Source organism: Mesoplodon mirus, assembly GCF_964341445.2.
Source record: "Mesoplodon mirus genome assembly, chromosome: 5".
Lineage (NCBI taxonomy): Eukaryota > Metazoa > Chordata > Mammalia > Artiodactyla > Ziphiidae > Mesoplodon > Mesoplodon mirus.
Window position 1 is genome coordinate 1,997,318 of NC_138980.1, and position 18,724 is coordinate 2,016,041.

At 41.0% G+C, this 18,724-nt stretch overlaps 1 protein-coding gene across 5 annotated transcripts in view; it reads right to left on the reverse strand.

Moving 5' to 3' along the window:
* ZNF454 (zinc finger protein 454) overlaps nucleotides 1-15,096 on the reverse strand; it is a 49,515-nt gene extending 34,419 nt beyond the window's left edge. For 3 of the 5 annotated variants that reach the window (XR_014293992.1, XM_082620358.1, XM_082620360.1), the window contains exons 1-4: nucleotides 15,038-15,096; nucleotides 11,953-12,048; nucleotides 3,456-3,589; nucleotides 3,051-3,140 (exon numbers count right to left, since the gene is read on the reverse strand). The gene's annotated coding sequence lies outside the window, so the exon portion shown is untranslated. Of the gene's footprint in view, nucleotides 1-3,050; nucleotides 3,141-3,455; nucleotides 3,590-10,071; nucleotides 10,636-11,952; nucleotides 12,049-15,037 lie in introns of those variants that run through there. The other 2 variants (XM_082620356.1, XM_082620357.1) reach the window with 2 other exon arrangements.
* Nucleotides 15,097-18,724: the final 3,628 nt, after the last annotated feature.

Consider the following 18,724-nt stretch of genomic DNA (forward strand, 5'->3'; position numbering starts at 1 on the left):
ATCGTTTTCTGAGTTCCGTTCTCTTCCTCCACTTTTCTGTGTCTTTATTTCCTTCTCTCCAACAGGTACCTCTCTGCTCTTGTAAATGCATTCAAGTCTCTATCTCAGTAAAAAACAAATCGGAGGCATTCTACATCTGACTTCTTTCAGGTCCTGCCCTGTCTTCCTTTTCCTTCAAAGTTAACTTTGTTGAAAGGATAGTCTGTATTTAAAAGTCTCTCTTTTTTGGGGGGTGGGGGGTGGGGGCGGGGTGGTGGTGGTGGGATTTGCCACACAGCTTGTGGGACCTTAGTTCCCTGACCAGGGATTGAACCTAGGCCCTTGGCAGTGAGAGTGCAGAGTCCTAACCACTGGACCGCCAGGGAATTCCCCGTAAAAGTCCTTGTTTACTTCTTCACTCTTCTCCCCAGGCACATGTCCTGCAGCACCAGAGTGCTCCTCCGTAGGTTACAGGCCACTTCCTCAACACTAAGACCAATAGCGTTTCTCATTTCTTACTTGGCACTGTTGCACTCTTCTCTGTTTTTCTCTCTTCCCTTGGCCCGGCTCTCCATAACTCTCTCCTCTCCCTCTGACTACTTTTTCTGTCACCTTTGCTAGAGCATCTTTGGCCCCCAGTCAAATGTTATTCCTCAAGATTCCATCCTTGCTGCTTTGCCCTTCTTATTCGCCCTTCCTGATAATTAAAATATTCATTGATATGAGTGTCATAAATATAATTATAATTTTCAAAGCTATAGTTTTACTTGATTACTAAAAATTCTACTTGATGTCATCTAAGATTCACTCAACAAAGATATTAAATACCTACTCTCACAGACAACATGCTAGGCAGGGGATATAAATAAAAGTAAGCTCAATCATGACAATTCAGTGAGCCTACATACTAGTGGCTAGATAGATATTCAAAGAGACAAGAGAAATACAGTGCAAAATGTAATCATATGCAAGTGATAAATCTTTAGGATTCAGCCCAATAGAGAAGTTGGAAGGTGGGTAAAAAACTGGGAGAGGAAAACCCAGTATGAGCAATACCTTTGTTTGCCTCTGATGCTTCTAGAAAACCCATCAACATGACAGTGAAAGAATGAAAAAGTCATAAATAAATGCACTAAAATAATCTAGGGAACAAAATGCTGCAAAAGAAAACAAAAACAAAAACAAAAAACCACTACCAAAAATATAATTTATATATCCTCATACAGACAAGAGAAGTTAATACATTCATTTTAAAAGATTGCTGTTAAAAAAGAAGGAGCACTTAGAGAATGAGAAGGCTCATAGAAATAAAAAATATGATAGTAGAAATAAATTTTTTCACAGAAGGACTGAAAGACAAAGTTTAAAGAAATCTTCACATCTCACATTTTCCCTTCAAACAATGCCATGCAATTTACCACAAGGTCTTTGCACCTGCTGCTCCCTGTGCCCAGAATGTGCTCCCACATGACCATCACTTTGAGTATCTGTTCAGTAGTCACCTTAAAGAAGAGGCCTTCCCTGATCACCCCTATAAAACAGGACTCCTGTTAACTGATGTACTTCCCTTATGATGCTTTGTTTTTCCACGCAGCACCTGACTCTATGAATAGTCAGTCCCTCCCTTCTTCCTTCCTTTCTTCTCCCTTCTCCTTCCCTGCCTTCTTTCTTGATTAATTTATTGTTTCCCCGACTAGACTATAAACTCCACGTGGAAACTCTGCCTGTTTTGCTCATTGCTCTACACCCAATGTTAGGAACAGGGCCCAGTGCTCAAAAAACATTTGTTTGTTATTTATGTAAGAATACAAATAGCAATAGTAATTGAATCCACAGAAATCTATAATAAAGTTAATTAAAGCTACCTTAAGCGATCATTCTATACCTAAAAATTAGCATGAAAAGCATAAGATAATATCCAAAGTTGTGCAATATGTAGCAAGAGCCAGAAAAATGTATATATCCTTTGACACAGTGACTCTTCCAGAATCCTGTTCTTTAGAAAGCTTAATGGAAACAAGCAGCGATGGTCACAAGATGATTTTTTTCCTATCAATTTTTTTTTTACTGATTTCTTTTATTGCTCTGTACTTAGATAGCCATACACTATCCAGACATCAAAAAATATCTGCCTAACTCTTTAAACAGTGTTTGAAAAGAAGTGATCAACACTTTCACATGAGTAGAAAAGATAAAGGTGTAAAATGCATTTTTTCAGAGAAAAGTCATGATAACATCTAATAAAGAAATTTCAGTTGTGAGGGGGATTAGTAGGCAGATAACAAAGATTACGAAGCATTAAATGCTTAGAGGAGAATGGGATTAAATAAGTAGTAGATTCAGATTAAAAATTTAGGAATGAGAAGGGAAATACATAAAATGTAAGGTTATCAGTAAAAAGAACAGGGCTAAACTCACTCGTCATTTGTTTTTAAATGAAGACTGTATAAAACACCTATATAATTCAGAGGAAGAGAAACGTTAGTTTCCTTTTAAAAAGCTGACAAATGTTTAAATGAATAATGGAAAGGAAGCTATGGATATAGGTCATGGCCGAGAAGAAAGATTCACAAAAGAAAATAAAGAGAATAAAGTAAAGGGGATAGAAAGACGGGGATTGAAAGTACAGATGAGGGAAATCCCTGGTGGTCCAGTGGTTAGGACTCCACGCTCTCACTGCCGAGGGCCCGGGTTGGATACCTGGTCAGGGAACTAAGATCCCATAAGCCGCGCAGCATGGCCAAAAAAAAAAAGAGAGAAAGAAAAAGAACAGAAAGCACAGATGACAGAAGAGGAAATAATAACTGCTGACATTTACTGAATGTTCAGTATGTTCCAGGCAATTTAAAAGAGTCACAAATGTAGTAACTTATTTAATCCTCATAAGATATTACCTGCCACTGAGGTAAGGACACATGCAAGACCTCAGCAGGATGAGTGACATCAACAATGCAGAGGCATTTGAGAAACACACAGCAAATGGTACAGGTCTCAAGAGACCCAGGGACCTCTGAAGTGGTTTCTCCCCAAGGTGACACTCATGGAACAAGTTCTTGCAGCCAGATCCTTACCTGGGGAAATGCACCCTGGATGTTCTTTTGTCATCAGGCTCAGTTCTCAATCCAGCTGAGATATCACATTTGGTTTGGAAAGCTGATGCCCTGCTCGGGAGGAAAAACACTAAATTTGACTTCTGAACTGAGTATAAAAACCACTCCCAGCATATGTCTTATCCCTTCCTCTTCAGGGCTTCTGTAACAAAGGAAGGTGTGGCTTCTGAGATTTCCCATTTTTCCATTCTCTAGAGAAAAGGGCTTTCACCTTGAAAGACAGGACACTAAGGAACTACCCTAAAACAATGCCCTGTAGTATCAGGATTTCAAGTCCAAATTCACAAATTTCAGAGGCTGTACAAGATGTCAATAGTGGGAAAGATGGCAATAGGTAGAATTTGAGTTACAAGGAGAAGTCCTTACCCAGCAAAACCAGGTTACTGTAGTTTCCCAGCATCACTTTCCCATACAAGTTCCTCTGAGCAGAATTTAGATTGGACCCACTCCTCCCAGGTGAGATCTACAGACACATCCTTGAATGTCACTGATTCCTGAAACTATAAATTTCTAATGAACAAAGGATTATGCCAATAACACCCTCTAAGGAAATTAAAAAACAAAAAACAAAAAAACAAGCAGCATTAGAAGGGACAGAAGAGATCTGTGAGAGAAAAATATCCCCAAAGAAACTAAACATCTGCAACAAAAACAGACGTTATCATGAATATAGAAAGTGCTCTGACAGTTAAGGACAGGAAGAGGAAGTATAAGGAGTCATAGGGAAGGATAGTGAAGGCTGCTCTAGATTAGCACTAGAGAAGAGTAGGTGGTGTTCTGATTGTATCCTATTCACTCCATTGATGAAGGAGGGATTCGCCACCCTAAATAGCACACGGTGACTGAATATATGACACCCAACACTGGACAGATGAGCCTGACAGGAGTTCATTAGTCACAAGTTGGCCTCACAACCCCATGCCATGCAAGACCACTCGGGGCCTGTACTCAGGCACAGTGAACCACAGGGGCTGTGGGAGGCAGACTTGGTACTGACAGGAGGCTGAGGTGACCCTTGGTTCCCACGGGAAGATGTGACTGGCTTGTTTGAACACTTTCAGGGGCTGCTAGGGAGGTGAAAACCATTAGGTTGAGGATTAGGAGGGGTGTACCTGGCCAGGCTGACAGGGGAGCTGGTTGGGTGTGGAACCTTTCCCAGAGGGTGGGGGCCTATCCAGGGAGAGCAGGGGAACTCACAACGAGGTCTTTGGAGCTCCCTAAGGCTCAGAGTTGTAGAAGCAGCACATGGAATTTTAGGCTTTACAATCACTGGATGGGAATTCCAGTTAATGCAGGGAAAGCATGTGCAAACAGGATAAATCTAGACTGTGGTTGGTCTATGAGACAACCAACAAAACACCCAGCTTGACTTGAAAATGGCATTTCAAATTTATAAGCCCATTTGAGCTTTGTTTTCTACCCCTTAGACTAGGAAATAAAACTCTGTAAGCATTCACTATCTATTTGATGCGTATGACAGTTAATTTCATGTGTCAACTTGACTGGGCTAAGGTATGCCCGGAGAGTTGGTAAAGCATTATTTCTGGGTATTTCTGTGAGAGTTCTCCCAGTTGAATCAGTAGACTGAGCAAAGAGGTGGGAGGGCATCATCCAATCTGCTGAGGGCCCAAATAGAACAAAAAGGCTGAGGAAAGGCGAATTTGCTCTCTCTGCTTGAGTTGAGATAGCCATCTTCTCCTGCCCTTAGACATAAATGCTCCTGCCTCTTGAGCCTTCAGACTCAGACCAGGACTTAACACCATCGGTCCCTGGATCTCAGGCCTCCGGGTTTGGAGTGGGACTGCAGCACTGGCTTTCCTGGGCCCTACGAGTGTAGATGGCAGATCATGGGGACTCTTCGTCCTGCATAATTGTGTGAGCCAATTCCTCATGATCTCTTTCTGTATATCTGCATATATCCTATTGGTTCTGTTTCTCTGGAGAACCCTAACTAATACAAGGAGGGAACACTAACTGAGTGGCAGTTACCATAAATGATAACTCACATTGTACTCAGTTTTGTACTAATAGAAGGTTCATATGCCTCAGCTCATTTAATCCAAAGGACAACCTGCTAAAGTGACAGAATTAAAGTCATCATTTTACAGATGAGGAATCTGAGGAACAAAAAGGTTAAATAACCTCTCCAAGATCATACAGCTTGAACCCAAGGCCATCCAACTCCTCATGTTGTGAGGAGAAGGCCAAGAAAAGACCCTAGCAATCCTCAGCAAGAGGAAGAACGAGAGAAAGACAGAAAGGGAGATGGAAGGAGACTCAGGAGAAAGAGGGTTTCAAAGAGGAGGGACTAGTCAACACTATCCGAAGCTGGGTGGGTCAAACAGAATGATGATTGAAAAGAATCTGCTGATTCAAAAATTAGCTAATTTCAGAAGAGTCGTGAAGGAAGAAGTCAGCTTACAGTGAAGAAGATAAGGAAGATAAGATCAGGAATCAGAAGCAGCCAGATGAAATTACTTCAAACTTTTTGTGAAGATGAAAGATAACACTGTATGAAAAGAAGTAAGGAATAAGTGGTGTAAATAAGCAATGGAAAAGGTTTTCGTTAAAGGACAGAGAGCACTGTAATATGTGAATAGGCAAAGGGGAGAAAGTTAGTGAAAAGAAAAGGACTGGAGAGACGAGAGATGGAATGAAACAAATTTCCAAGCAAGTTGTGTATTTTACATACTACTGACTATGAACTCCAGAAAAAGTGTCAACCCTGAGGCACAGAATTTATTATATATCCTTCTACCTCATTATTTTCTCCTAATACTTTTAAATCAGTATATCAAAATAACAAAAAATATGTTAAAAATCACTGACAAATAGTGTCAAGAAAAGTAAAAGTAGCTACTAGCAGGATATAAATACATGGCAGAATTTTCATTTTATGAAAGGAAGAAAAGGAAACAAGAAAAATTCTCAGTTCAAAAATTTAAAGCAAGGAGAAGAAAGGAAACAAGAAAGCATAATAAGGACAAATCATTAAATAACCAGAAAAAGACTTGATACATGTATAACAACAAATGTAAATGAGTTGACTTTATCTATTAATAGGCAAAAACTGTAAAATTGGTTTAAAGTACAATTATATGGCACATACAAGAGATACACCTAAAACACAAACCAAAAAATTGTTAAAAAGGGGTGGTGATAGAGACAAGATATAGCAGGCAAAATCAAACAAACAAAAAGGCATGGAGGAGACCATATCAATATCAGATAAGGCAGAATATATGTGGAAACAAAACATAAGCCCCTTCTTTCTGAAAAACAACAGATCAGAAATATGACACTCTCTTTCCAATAAATTAATAACAAGGCAATAAATAAATTAATTACAATAAATTAATTACAAGGCAATCGCCTTTTTAGCTGAACATAATTGGGCAAAATTAAAAGCCCAAATTCAGACTCCTATGGGCTATATGCTGTCTTCCCCACTTCCCTAGATTCTTCTATTCCCTAGATTCCCTTAAGTGCAGAACCTACCCACCCCCAATCTCCAGCCCTCGTGCCGCAGGGCTTGTCCCTACTATGTAATCTACTATGGAGCCCTGGGTAGATTAGTACAGAAAGGCATTTTAAAAGGCTGAAGTGAAACTTAAGTGTATCGTTCATAAAATGTATTTGTTGTTAATCCCTTAAAATGTTTTCTGCCTTTCTCCTTCCCACTTATTATGCGTTTTTTCTCCCCAGCACTACATTAAGCACGGGGTAACTCAGGGTGTTTGAAATAAGCAGCTTCATGGGTTTATCTCCTTTATGCAGAGGTTTTCTTAAACCTAAAACACAGGCTTTTTTGATATTGCTATTCTTTAAAAAGATGAATTATCAAATGGAATAAATAGGGATATTTTAATAATGAAAGTATACTTTATAAAGAAGATATGATAGTGATAGTCACAATCATGGATAAATCCCAATCACAGTGCAACAAAAATGAAACACCTCAGAATATACTTACTAGGAATAAGCAAGAGCCTCATGATCAAAGTTAAAATCCATAATGAAAGATCCAAATAAAATGAAGGGTAATTTTTTTACTCAGTAGGAAGAATAAACATTGTAAATATGGTAATCTTCCTCAAATTGAAACAGATTTAATGAATCCAAATCCAAATTAAATATTTTTTCTTTTTAACTGTTTCTGTTAGAACTTGATTATAGTTAACAAAATTTGACCCTAAGGATAAATGTATAAGAACAGTACAGTAACCAAAATTTTGAAAAGAAAAACAAGGGGGGAGGGGTGGATTTTCTTTATAAAATAACAAAATAAATTCTAAAACAAATAGTGTGTTACTATAGTAGAAATAGAGCAATAGAACAGAATCCAGAAAAATAAACTCATGCATGTATGTATGTGTGTGAATATATTATATGTGCACATCTTATATACATATATAAATTTAGTATAATTTAAAGGTAGCATTTCAAATCTATGGAGAATAAGCAGATTACTCAATAGACTATTTCAACAGATTTACAACAGTTTGAATGCCATCTCCTCAAAGGTGCCCCGTCACACTCAGCCAGGCCACCCTGCTGCGTGGCCGTCACAGCATGTAACCTCGTCCTCAGTAGTATTTCTTCTTCACTGCTGCCTCCTCTTTCTAGAAGAGAAGATCCAGGAGGAAGGGGCGTTGCCTGTTTCATTCACTGCTACCTTCCCAGCACCCAGAACGCTGTTTAGCACATGGTAGGGAGGTGCTAAAAATCTGTTTAATGAAAGGATGGATGATGAAATGCCTCACCACACCATGTTAAATGAAGCTAGAATACAACCTCACATATATACAATAAATTCCAGAAGCTCAAGAATCTAAATTTAAAATGATAAAACTAATAAAAAATGTAGAAAAGTATTTCTATAATCTTAGGGTACAGAAAGCCTTTCATAGCAATGCTCCCAAAGCCAAACAAGGGAAAAGGAAAGTTAACTGCATAGGACTTCAAAACTTATTTGTAGAAGATTATAAAAAATTTTAGAAGAAAAATAACAGAGAACAAGAATGACAATTTATGGGAAAGGACTAATATCCACATTATATAAAAGGCTTCTTTTATATATAAACAACTCAATATAAAAAGGGGCAAAGGATATAAAAAGCTATCATAAAGGCTAGAAGAATGTACATCCATAGTTATTTTTGAGGATTTGAGACCTAGAAATATATCTTATGGCCTTAATTTTTTTTTAGAACTATATGCCTAATATTTATATTCAGAAAAGGAAGATAAAATTTAAAGGCAAACACAAGTCATACTCAGGCAATTCACAGGCACATCACTGGCCAATGTAGGAAAAATGAAAATATTAGTAAAGATGAAAAAAGGAATACAGCTCTAATGCTGCACTGATACCTCCTAAATCAATCACTATACTCTTCAAAAGTGTCAAAAGTCATCAAAGACAAAGACTGAGAACTGTTCCAGATTAAGGGAGACTAAGGAGACAGGACAGCTAAATGCCAGATGTGATCTGGATTAGTTCCTAGACCAGATAAAGGACATTTGTGGCAAATTAGGAGTAAGGTCTGTAGATTAGTTAACAGTAGTGTATCAGAGTAAGTTTCCTCATTTTGATAATTATATTTTGGTTATGTAAAACAGGGTCCTTTGCTCAGCAAATGCCTTTTGGCTAAACTGTTAAATATTTGTCAAGTTAATAATAGCCAATATATTCTCCACTGAATTCCCTGGGTGGAGCTCAGCACAGCCCTTACACTAAATATATTTTTACTGCAGGCCTCAAGCTATCACCATTCCCACCCTCTGACACTATGACAGCCCTTTTGCTGGTGGGTCATGCCCCTCTCCCAGGAATGACCTTGCTTTGCTTATGCCTGAGTGAAAAATAAACATGTACCTTTTTTTACAAAAAAACCCCCCAGGGTCCTTATTTTTAGGAAACACATACTGAAGTATTCAGAAATCAAACCAGTGGTTGCCTGGGATGGGGATCGTGGATAGGAAGGGTATGAGGATACTTTCTGGGGTGATAAAAATGTTCTATAGCTTGACTGGGGTGGTGATGATGTTGGTGCATAAATTTGTCAAACTCAATGAATTATATGCTTTAAGTGGGTTATTTTATGTAAATTATACCTGAAAAATAAAGCTGATTTAAAATTTTAGTTAGTACTATTTTAACTAAATAAAATAAAATCAAGGCTACTGACAACCAAACCACAACCTACACCAACCAAAATCTTCTGAGTGCTCCCCCCTTAAAGCTTCCCCTCTTCTAGAAACTCCCTCTCTCTGATACCTATTTTTGTGAGTTATGTTGCCTTTTAAAACTGAGCTTGATAACACTGAGAAGAGAAAGTAGTACAAACAGAAATCACAACAGTTGGACTTCCCTGGTGGTACAGTGGTTAAGAATCCACCTGCCAATGCAGGCGACGCGGGTTCAAGCCCTGGTCTGGGAAAATTCCACATGTCACGGAGCAACTAAGCCCATGTGCCACAACTACTGAGCCTGTGTGCCTAAAGCCTGTGCTCCTCAGTAAGAGAAGCCACTGTAATGAGAAGCCCGTGCACCACAACGAAGAGTAGCCCCTGCTCACAACTAGAGAAAAGGCCGCGCGCAGCAACGAAGACCCAATGCAGCCAAAAATAAATAAATAAATAATTTAAAAAAAAAATCACAACAGTTAATGCTTGTCTTCATGAAGCCTTTAAACTGGTTCCTCTTGTAAATAACCAAGTGACATATTTAAGAGAATCCTAACATATGATCTTATGAATAAAGAAAAACCACAAGTCCTTTGGGATGGCAGACAAAGTTAAGTAAACCTAACCCTAAAAACAAAAACAAAACCAAGAACTTAAGGTTTCCTGGGTAAAGTGCCCCTGATGTCTTATTTCCTTTTCCAGAGAAGGAACAACTCCAGGTTCTAGCAAAAACTAGCAGATTCCATTTTCAAGCAATCTCACAGGGCAAAAAAAGCCTAGGCTCCTTACTCACTTTTTTTTCTCTATGATTTCCTCTAGCTGAGAGACACTGCTTCTTCTTCTTCTTTTTTTTTTTTTTTTTTTTTTTGGTTGCGTGGGGTCTTTGTTGCAGCGTGCGGGCTTTCTCTAGTTGCGGTGAGTGGGGTGCGGTTTTCTCATCGCAGTGGCTTCTCTTGTTGCGGAGGACGAGCTCTAGGCACGTGGGCTTCAGTAGTTGCAGCAGGCAGGCTCAGAAGTTGTGGTGCTCGGGTTCGGTAGTTGTGGCTCACGGACTCTAGAGGGCAGGCTCAGTAGTTGTGGTGCATGGGCTTAGTTGCTCTGCAGCATGTGGGATCTTCCTGGACCAGGGATTGAACCCGTGTCCCCTGCATTGGCAGGCAGATTCTCAACCACTATGCCACCAGGGAGGTCCAACACTTCTTCTTCTTAGGAAAGCTCTTATCATGCCAACTCCCTTATTTAAATTCCTCTGACTCCTCCTCTACTGCCATGCCTACCACCCCACCAAACACACAAACTCCTCCTTCCTGGTACTTGACCCCAAACTGTATCTGATTCCCTCTCCCTTCCAGCCCCTTCTACCTTCACTCCACCTCTAAAACTTATCACCTACAAATTGGCACTTGCCATCTACCTCTACAAAGGATCAAATTATGAGCCGCTACAGCTGCTGACTTTCAACATCCCCTGAAAGGAGTTCAGGGTGGAGATCAGCACTCTGCTCTGGGAAAAACTGTTAGAACAGGTCTTCAGATAGTTAGATATTTTCAAGAGACAATTTTATAAGCCCAATTCTTATATCTCCTCACATCTAGAAAAGCACTAAAATTCTTCATGGTGACGTCTGCTCCTCATGACTAGCAGTAACCTTCAAGAGACTAGCAGAAACCTTCTGCAAAAAAAAAAAAATATGTGGTTGATTGCATGCACCCACCCCACCTCACCAAAATCACATATATGCTGACCTTCCCCCCTGCTTCTTTGGAGAAGTTTCTCAGAGCTATCTGAAATGCTGTCTCCCAGGCTATAGTCCTCAATTTGCCCCAAATAAAACTTAACTCACAACCCTCATGTTGTGCATTTTTTTTCAGTCGACAAACTCTAAAACACCAAGTTAGTGGCTGGAATAACGCTAAGAATGCCTACCGCTGAGCTAGTACCTTCAACATTCCAGGAACCAAAGCTGGGCTCTTTTTACTTACATTACTTATTTCATTTAATAATACCTACCTCATAAGTTTGTTGAAAGTTCAAATAAAATAAGTCCAGTGAAATTCTTATCAATGTCAAGTATGTGGCAAACACTCAGTTAATGCTGTTATTTCTATCATCACATGAGGAATTGATGCTTCAAGGGAAGTCAAGTCACTCACCCAAGACAGCGCAGCTATTAAATGGTAGTCGGAATTTAAACTTGGGACACTCTGACTCCATTACAGCAAATCCTCTCCAGGTATCCCTACCCAACCCTACTTCTGGTCACCACACTGATCTTCTCTCTTTCCAGGTCTTGGAACACTGGCAATGTGGGTATTTAACCATACTTGTTCTTATTATCATACACATGTGCAATCATCATGACTGTTCCTTGTACAGATGTGACCTCTTTTATGTTACCTGAAAGTCCATAGCCCTATAAGCACCAGGACCATCTCTCACATGACTTTTGTTCCTTTTCTGACACTTGGACAATACCAACAGCTCAGCAGGCCACGGCATCCAGCTGAATAAGGAACTGGAAGCTGAGAACCTAGCTGAGGGATGCTGAGGGGGAGTTTTGTGGAAAACATCCAACATTCAGAGATCTCAATGGCCCTGGTTTCTGTGGTGAGGCCCACCTACAGTATAGGAACAAGGAGTAAGGGAGAGATTTAAGAGAGAAAAATGAGCTCACCTGAACTCCCAATAGGAGAGGCCCAGCAGCCATTGCCTTCTCCTTCCTTCCTGTGGTGTCCTTCCCAGGGGATGGGCAGGGTCAGAGGAGGCAGAGCTGAGGGAAGGAAAAGGTGTGAGAAACAAGACTCCAGCAACAGCAAAAAGTACTGAGAAATGGAATACCGCCTGCCATATCAGTAAACAAAGGATGTCACAGTCATCGGTGATTGCAGCCACCACCAGTGAGCTGGTGAGCCCTGAGGGAACTTAGAAAGGAAGAGAATACCTGTCATCTAGCAGCCATCAGAGTGCAGCCACTCCCCACAGTGAGCCCTGAGGAAACTCAGGATGTGAAAACACAGGATACTGGCCCCAGAGAGCTGAGGCGCATATCAAAGGAATGATTTCAGTGAACCCAGACTCTTACATCTTCCCACACATAGAAAAGTGCTAAATTCCTCAACTTGAGATATCTGGTTTTCTTTAATTAACCATAATCTTCTGGCGTTCAGACTACCTGCCCTTTGTTGCAGAACTCCTATATATCCTGCCCCCCCCCGCCCACCCCTCGCCTCCTTGGGGCCGTTCTCTCAGGGTTACTTGAGATGCTGCCTCCTGGGCTTGAAGTCCTAAAAATTCCCGCCAAATAAAACATAACTCTCAACTTTTAGGTTGTGAATATCTTTTCTCATCGACAATATAATACCTACAGATAAGCCAAATAAGAAGTGTATAGTATTGGGACTTCCCTGGTGGTCCAGTGGTTGGGAATCCATCTTGCAATGCAGGGGATGCCAGTTCAATCCCTGATCAGGGAACTAAGATCCCACATGCCGTGAGGCAACTAAGCCCTCGTGCCACAACTAAAGAGAAGCCCACGCACCGCAATGAAGAGCCTGCATGCCGCAACGAAAGATCCCGTGTGCCACACCTAAGACCCGACACAGCCAATAAATAAATAAATTTTTTTAAAAAAGTGTTAATGTAGAGAAAACTATACTTTTTATTTATTAAGCTTATTTAGATATATAAAGAAAGCTGAACAGAGAGAGACATGTCATACTCCTGGATAGGATGTCACAGTATCCTAAGTTGTCACTTCTTTGAAATTAGTTTATAAGCTTAACATATTCCCAACCAAGTTACAGCTAAATAATAATCTTGTAAAGTTAATTATGGAAAAGATGAAAAAGTTAATTGTGTTGTATAACAATGGATGTGAGAACTGGCCCTCCAGATATTATAAAGCTATGATAATTAGAACATAGTATTACTGTATAGTGTCACTCATTCACCAGATATATTGTTGACCACCTACTGTGTACCAGGCACCATTCTTAGGGCAAGGGATGAATACAGCTGTAAACAAAATAGATAAACTCTCTACCCTCATGGATGTTATAGTCTAACAGGAAAAAGGGTGAATAGAACAAATTAAAATCCTACCAACACAATCAGTTCAGAAAAAAAATTTATATATAAGAATTCAGGATATGAAAAAAGTGACCTTTCACATCAATGAAGAAAGGATGAATGATTCAGTAACTTGGAACAAGGACTTACCATTTGGAAAAGAATAAAAATTTGCATATAAAGTGAAACTAAAGTACTATAAGAAAATGAAGATGAACATTTTGTGACACATGGAATAGAAGACCCCCTAACAATGATGTCGAAGACCCAAACATGAAGGGAAGTTTTGCGCATCTGAGCATATGAAAATGTAACATTTCTGCATAGAAATTGGAAATATACTTGTGTATCAGACACAATTTAAAAACACAATGCAAACTGCATTAAAATATTCACTAGTTTTCAATATGCAAATCTAAACAACCCTATTGTTTGTACCTCTCAGAAAGTTAGAGAATAGTAACACTCAGACTTGCTGTGGGTCAATCGGGCAATGTTTATAAACTACTACTTTTCTAGAGAGAATAGGACAGGAGGTATCAAAAGCCTTACAGTATGATCTAGAAATTTCACTTGAAGAGATTTATAGAATGAGACAAGAATGCAAAGATATATGTAGCCAGATGGCCTATACTGTTTATGATACTAAACAAACAAACAAAAAAACCCACAACAACCTTGAGAAAGAACACAGAGGCCTAAAGAGAGGACTAAATATGGCACAGACATACTTTTCCTCATATTCATTAACAAGCAGACTTAGCTGTTCTTAAAAATTGGTATAAGTAGATAGTTTCAAAACTTACAAAAGTTTATTCTGCATCTTAAGTGGTACTACACAGATAAAAATATTTATTAAAAAATCACGGAGCTTGAGACTTGTGCACTCATTTTTGAAGTAAATGGAGAAAAGAATAATATCCATATATTTGCTTAAAAACAAAGCGTTTCTGTGTTTATATGTATATACATGCCGACATGCAGATTCTGACAGTTTTCAAATGATTTTTTCCTTTTTGCTCCTCTGAATCTTCTAGTTGTCCTATAGTGAACTTTTTTTTTGGTAAGAGAAAAACTGCTTTAAATAAATAAATAAAGGAAGAAAAGAAAGAAAAGGATTCCCTGAAGTAGAAATCTGCACAGGGTTGGCCTCCGCATTCTTACAGAGAGATGAGTTAAGGGGAGCCCACGCCATCACCCTTAGGAATCGGAAATCACTGAGGGAGGTCCCCGAGATGCGGTTTACACAAAGGGCAGGTGCTGGAGCCCGGAGACCCGCACCCTGGTGCAGCATCCCACGAGACTTCCGAGGTGGGTCCGGGGGACAGCCCGCGATGGGGAGGAACCCAGGGTCCGAGCGACTTCCAGAGCCTTTGGTCCCTCACTTGCCCCTGGGACCCGGGGCCGCCGTGTCGGGTCCCCTGCCCTCGCCACTCGGGGGACAGGTGGTGGAAGGACCGCGCCCGGCGCCTCAGCTCTCGGTGTTCCCAACCCGGCTGGGCCCCCGGGGCGAGAGGAGGAACATCTGGAGCTAGAAGCCCGGCGCTGCGCAGGGTCCGAGAGGTCGCGGCCCATCTGCAGCCCGCCTCGCCCCGCCCCTAAGGGGCCTCGCCCGGCTGTGCTGGACTCCTCCCGCCAGGCCCTCCGGCGCCCGCCAGACCCGGTGCCTCCCGCCGTGGCCCCGCACTCACCCTCTCCCAGCAGGAGCCAGAGCAACCAGCGGACCAATGCCGCCCCTCCCAGCATCTCCACCCCAGGAAGCCGGACTACATTTCCCACAAAGCTGCGGGGGCGCGGCGCGGGCGTCAGGAGTGCGCAGGCGCGGGCCTCGGGTGGTGGGGGGAGGGGCGGTTCCAGCGGGACGGAAGGTGGTGGCTTCCTGAATGGCTACCTCATTTTGGTGGGGTTGTTGCTTGCCAAGCCAGGAGTTGACTGCGCGGTAACCTTACCCCGGCAACCCTAAAGAAGCCTCTCATTAGAACCTGTGGGTTCCTAACCCATGGGTAGGGAAGAAGGGGCAGACAGCCTTGGCTAAGCCTCACTTTTCTCCTATGAAATAAAGGGAGCCTAGAGGAGTCCCTTGCAAAGTTGTCAGAAGACTGAGTAGATGTGGTAGTTAACATACCAGATGCAGAGTGAGCACTCCATGAATGGTAGCTACTGCATCTCCTTTCCTAGCTCAGTGTCAGGTGCTGCCGTATTTGCTTCAGAATTATCACTGTAGAGAACGCAGACAAGGGCTTCACCGGTGGCGCAGTGGTTAAGAATCCACCAATGTGTGCCAATGCAGGGCACACAAGTTCGAGCCTAGGTCCGGGAAGATCCCACATGCGGCAGAGCAACTATGCCCGTGTGCCATAACTACTGAGCCTACGTGCTGCAGCCACTGAAGCCCATGCGTCTAGAGCCTGTGCTCTGCAGCAAGAAAAGCCACTGCAATGAGAAGCGCGAGCACCACAACAAAGAGTAGCCACCTGATCACCGCAAACTAGAGAAAGCCCGCGCGCAGCAAAGAAGACCCAATGAAGCCAAAAATAAATTAATTTTAAAAGAAAAGGAATGCAGACAAAATCTCTAATTAAATATGTGGCCAGAGCTGTCAGTTACAGCTCGGTCCGCCACTGGAATTTGGTGAAGTGCATGACATTTGGGGCAGATCAGTATGGTAGCTTAGATTGTAATATTTGTTTTTCTAAAAATTACCGGTAGCTTCATCTGCCTCTTTCTGTTGATGTGACAAAGACTCCACCTTTGACCAAACTTTAGGAAGGTTCCTATGAGTCTTCTTTTCTACTAGGCCTCCTCCTTGAGCCCTGTCCTTGGCTTGTGGAGCCCAGTTTTAGCAAGAGTACTGCTAAGTCAGTTTAGGTAGAATCCCCCATTCTTAATATCTGATCAAATTCCTCATCCCCTACTCTTGATGTCTAAGTCCTTGGCCAGACTTTGGCAAGGATCCCCCCAAATTTTCTGTCTCCTTTTTAGTAATTTTCCATCCACTGACCCCCTTTACCCTGCTTGCTGGAGCTGTAAATCCCCAGCTGTCTTTGCTCTACTGGGAGTTGAGTTCAGTTTTACTGAAGCCCCTATTGCAATAGTACTGAATAAAATATGTCTTTACTGTGTTTAACTAGTGTCCAGCTCTGTTTCTTTTTGAGAGATGTTTGAACTGTTTCAAAATATTGAAAAACATGAAAATCTTCACAGTTCATTTAATCAAGTGAAGGTAACCCAGATAGCAACAAACAAAGTAAAAATCTACCACTGTATTTTTCGATTCAAATACCTTGAATCAGACAGTTGTTCCAGGACTACAAGTTCATTCGTACATCAGAAACTGCATGAATATATTCATCATGGTTTGGTGGAAAAATGGCCCTTGATAAAACTCACAACATAAGAGTGTGCAATTTCCCAACAAGTAGGCAGAGAATGTAGAATAGAGAGAAGGAGAATGACCAAAAGAAACCAACCCCCCCCCACCACAACGCAACAGCCCACAAACATAAAAATTCAGGTAAATAAAAAATATGCAAGAAGATGATAGCCATAATGCCAAGTCTATTAGTAATCACTACACATTCACATGAACCGAACTTTCCAATTGAAAGAAAAATACTGTCAGACTACATTTTTATAAATCTAAGCTACATGCTAAAACATAAGGATACACAAACCTTGAAAGTGAAAAACTGGCAAAAGATACACCTGGCAAATATTAACCCCAGAAAGTTAAAGTAACTACTAACACACACACACACACACACACACACACACATTAAAGCAAAAAATATTGCTAGAGGTGGAAAAGGTAATTACATAACAATAAAAGAGTTAATTCACCAAAAAAGAAAATATTCATAAACTTTTATGTATTTAATAATGGAGTTTCAAAATATATAAAGCAAAAACTGACAGAACAAAGAGAACTGACAAATCTACTGAGTTTTTTTTTTTTTAAGAAGATGTTGTTGGTAGGAGTTTATTAATTAATTTATTTTTGCTGTGTTGGGTCTTCGTTTCTGTGCGAGGGCTTTCTCTAGTTGTGACAAGCGGAGGCCACTCTTCATCGCGGTGCACAGGATCTCACTATCGCGGCCTCTCTTGTTGCGGAGCACAGGCTCCAGACGCGCAGGCTCAGTAGTTGTGGCTCACGGGCCTAGTTGCTCCGCGGCATGTGGGATCTTCCCAGACCAGGGCTCGAACCCGTGTCCCCTGCATTAGCAGGCAGATTCTCAACCACTGCGCCACCAGGGAAGCCCTACTGAGTTATTTTTTAAACTATCTTTCTATAGATAGTTTTTGGTGAGATAGAAAATCTCACCAAAAAAATCACTAAAGATGTGGAATATCTGAAGAGCAAAATTAACACGTTTTACTTAATGGACAAACACATAGAATATTGCATCCCCAAATTAATGAAAGTAATTTTTAATCATAGGGTTATAAAAATTACCTTATGCTAGGCTATAAAAGTAGTTTCAACACATTTCAAAGAACTGGTGTCATAAGTACCACATTCTTCAACAACAATGCAGTTAGACATTTTAAAAAATACCAGAAAATTTAGTCTGCCTGCTAATGCAGGGGACATGGGTTCAAGCCCTGGGCTGGGAGGATCCCACATGCTGCGGAGCGGCTGGGCCCGTGAGCCACAACGACTGAGCCTGCGCGTCTGGAGCCTGTGCTCCGCAACAAGAGAGGCCGCGATAGTGAGAGGCCCGCGCACTGTGATGAGGAGTGGCCCCCGCTTGCCACAGCTGGAGAAAGCCCTAGCGCAGAAACGAAGACCCAACACAGCAAAAATTAATTAATTAATTAATTAATTTAAAAAAAAAATTAGGTAAAGGGAATATTTAGAGATTAGGCTGGTCACATTCTAATCAGGCTCCTCTGAGCTCTTTTTCAACTAGGCCTCAAGAGTTGGGTTCTCATTTTTGTTTCTGCATTGTCAAAGTTTAGCAAGAATACTACTAAATCAGGTTAGCCAGAATACCCCATCCTCCGTATCTTATCACTCTTGATATCTGGTAATTCATCCTCCACCATGCCTCAGGTGATGTCTGTTTTCAGCAAGTATTCTGTTAGTTTGGTCCACCCCTCACCTCTTAGTAATTATCTATTCTCTGACCACCCCTACCTGGCTCATTGGCTATAAATTCCTACTTGCTTATGCTGTATTTGGAATTGATCCCAGTCCCTCTTCCCAACTGCAAGATTCCATTGCAGTGGTCCCTATACCCAATAACAACGCCCCCCCACCTTGAATAAACTCTGCCTTACTGTTCTTTAACAAATATCATGAACAATTTTTTTAACAGGTAGGATAATACTTTTTTCTCTAACAATACATAAAATTTTGTTCCCTTCCAAAACCCAGT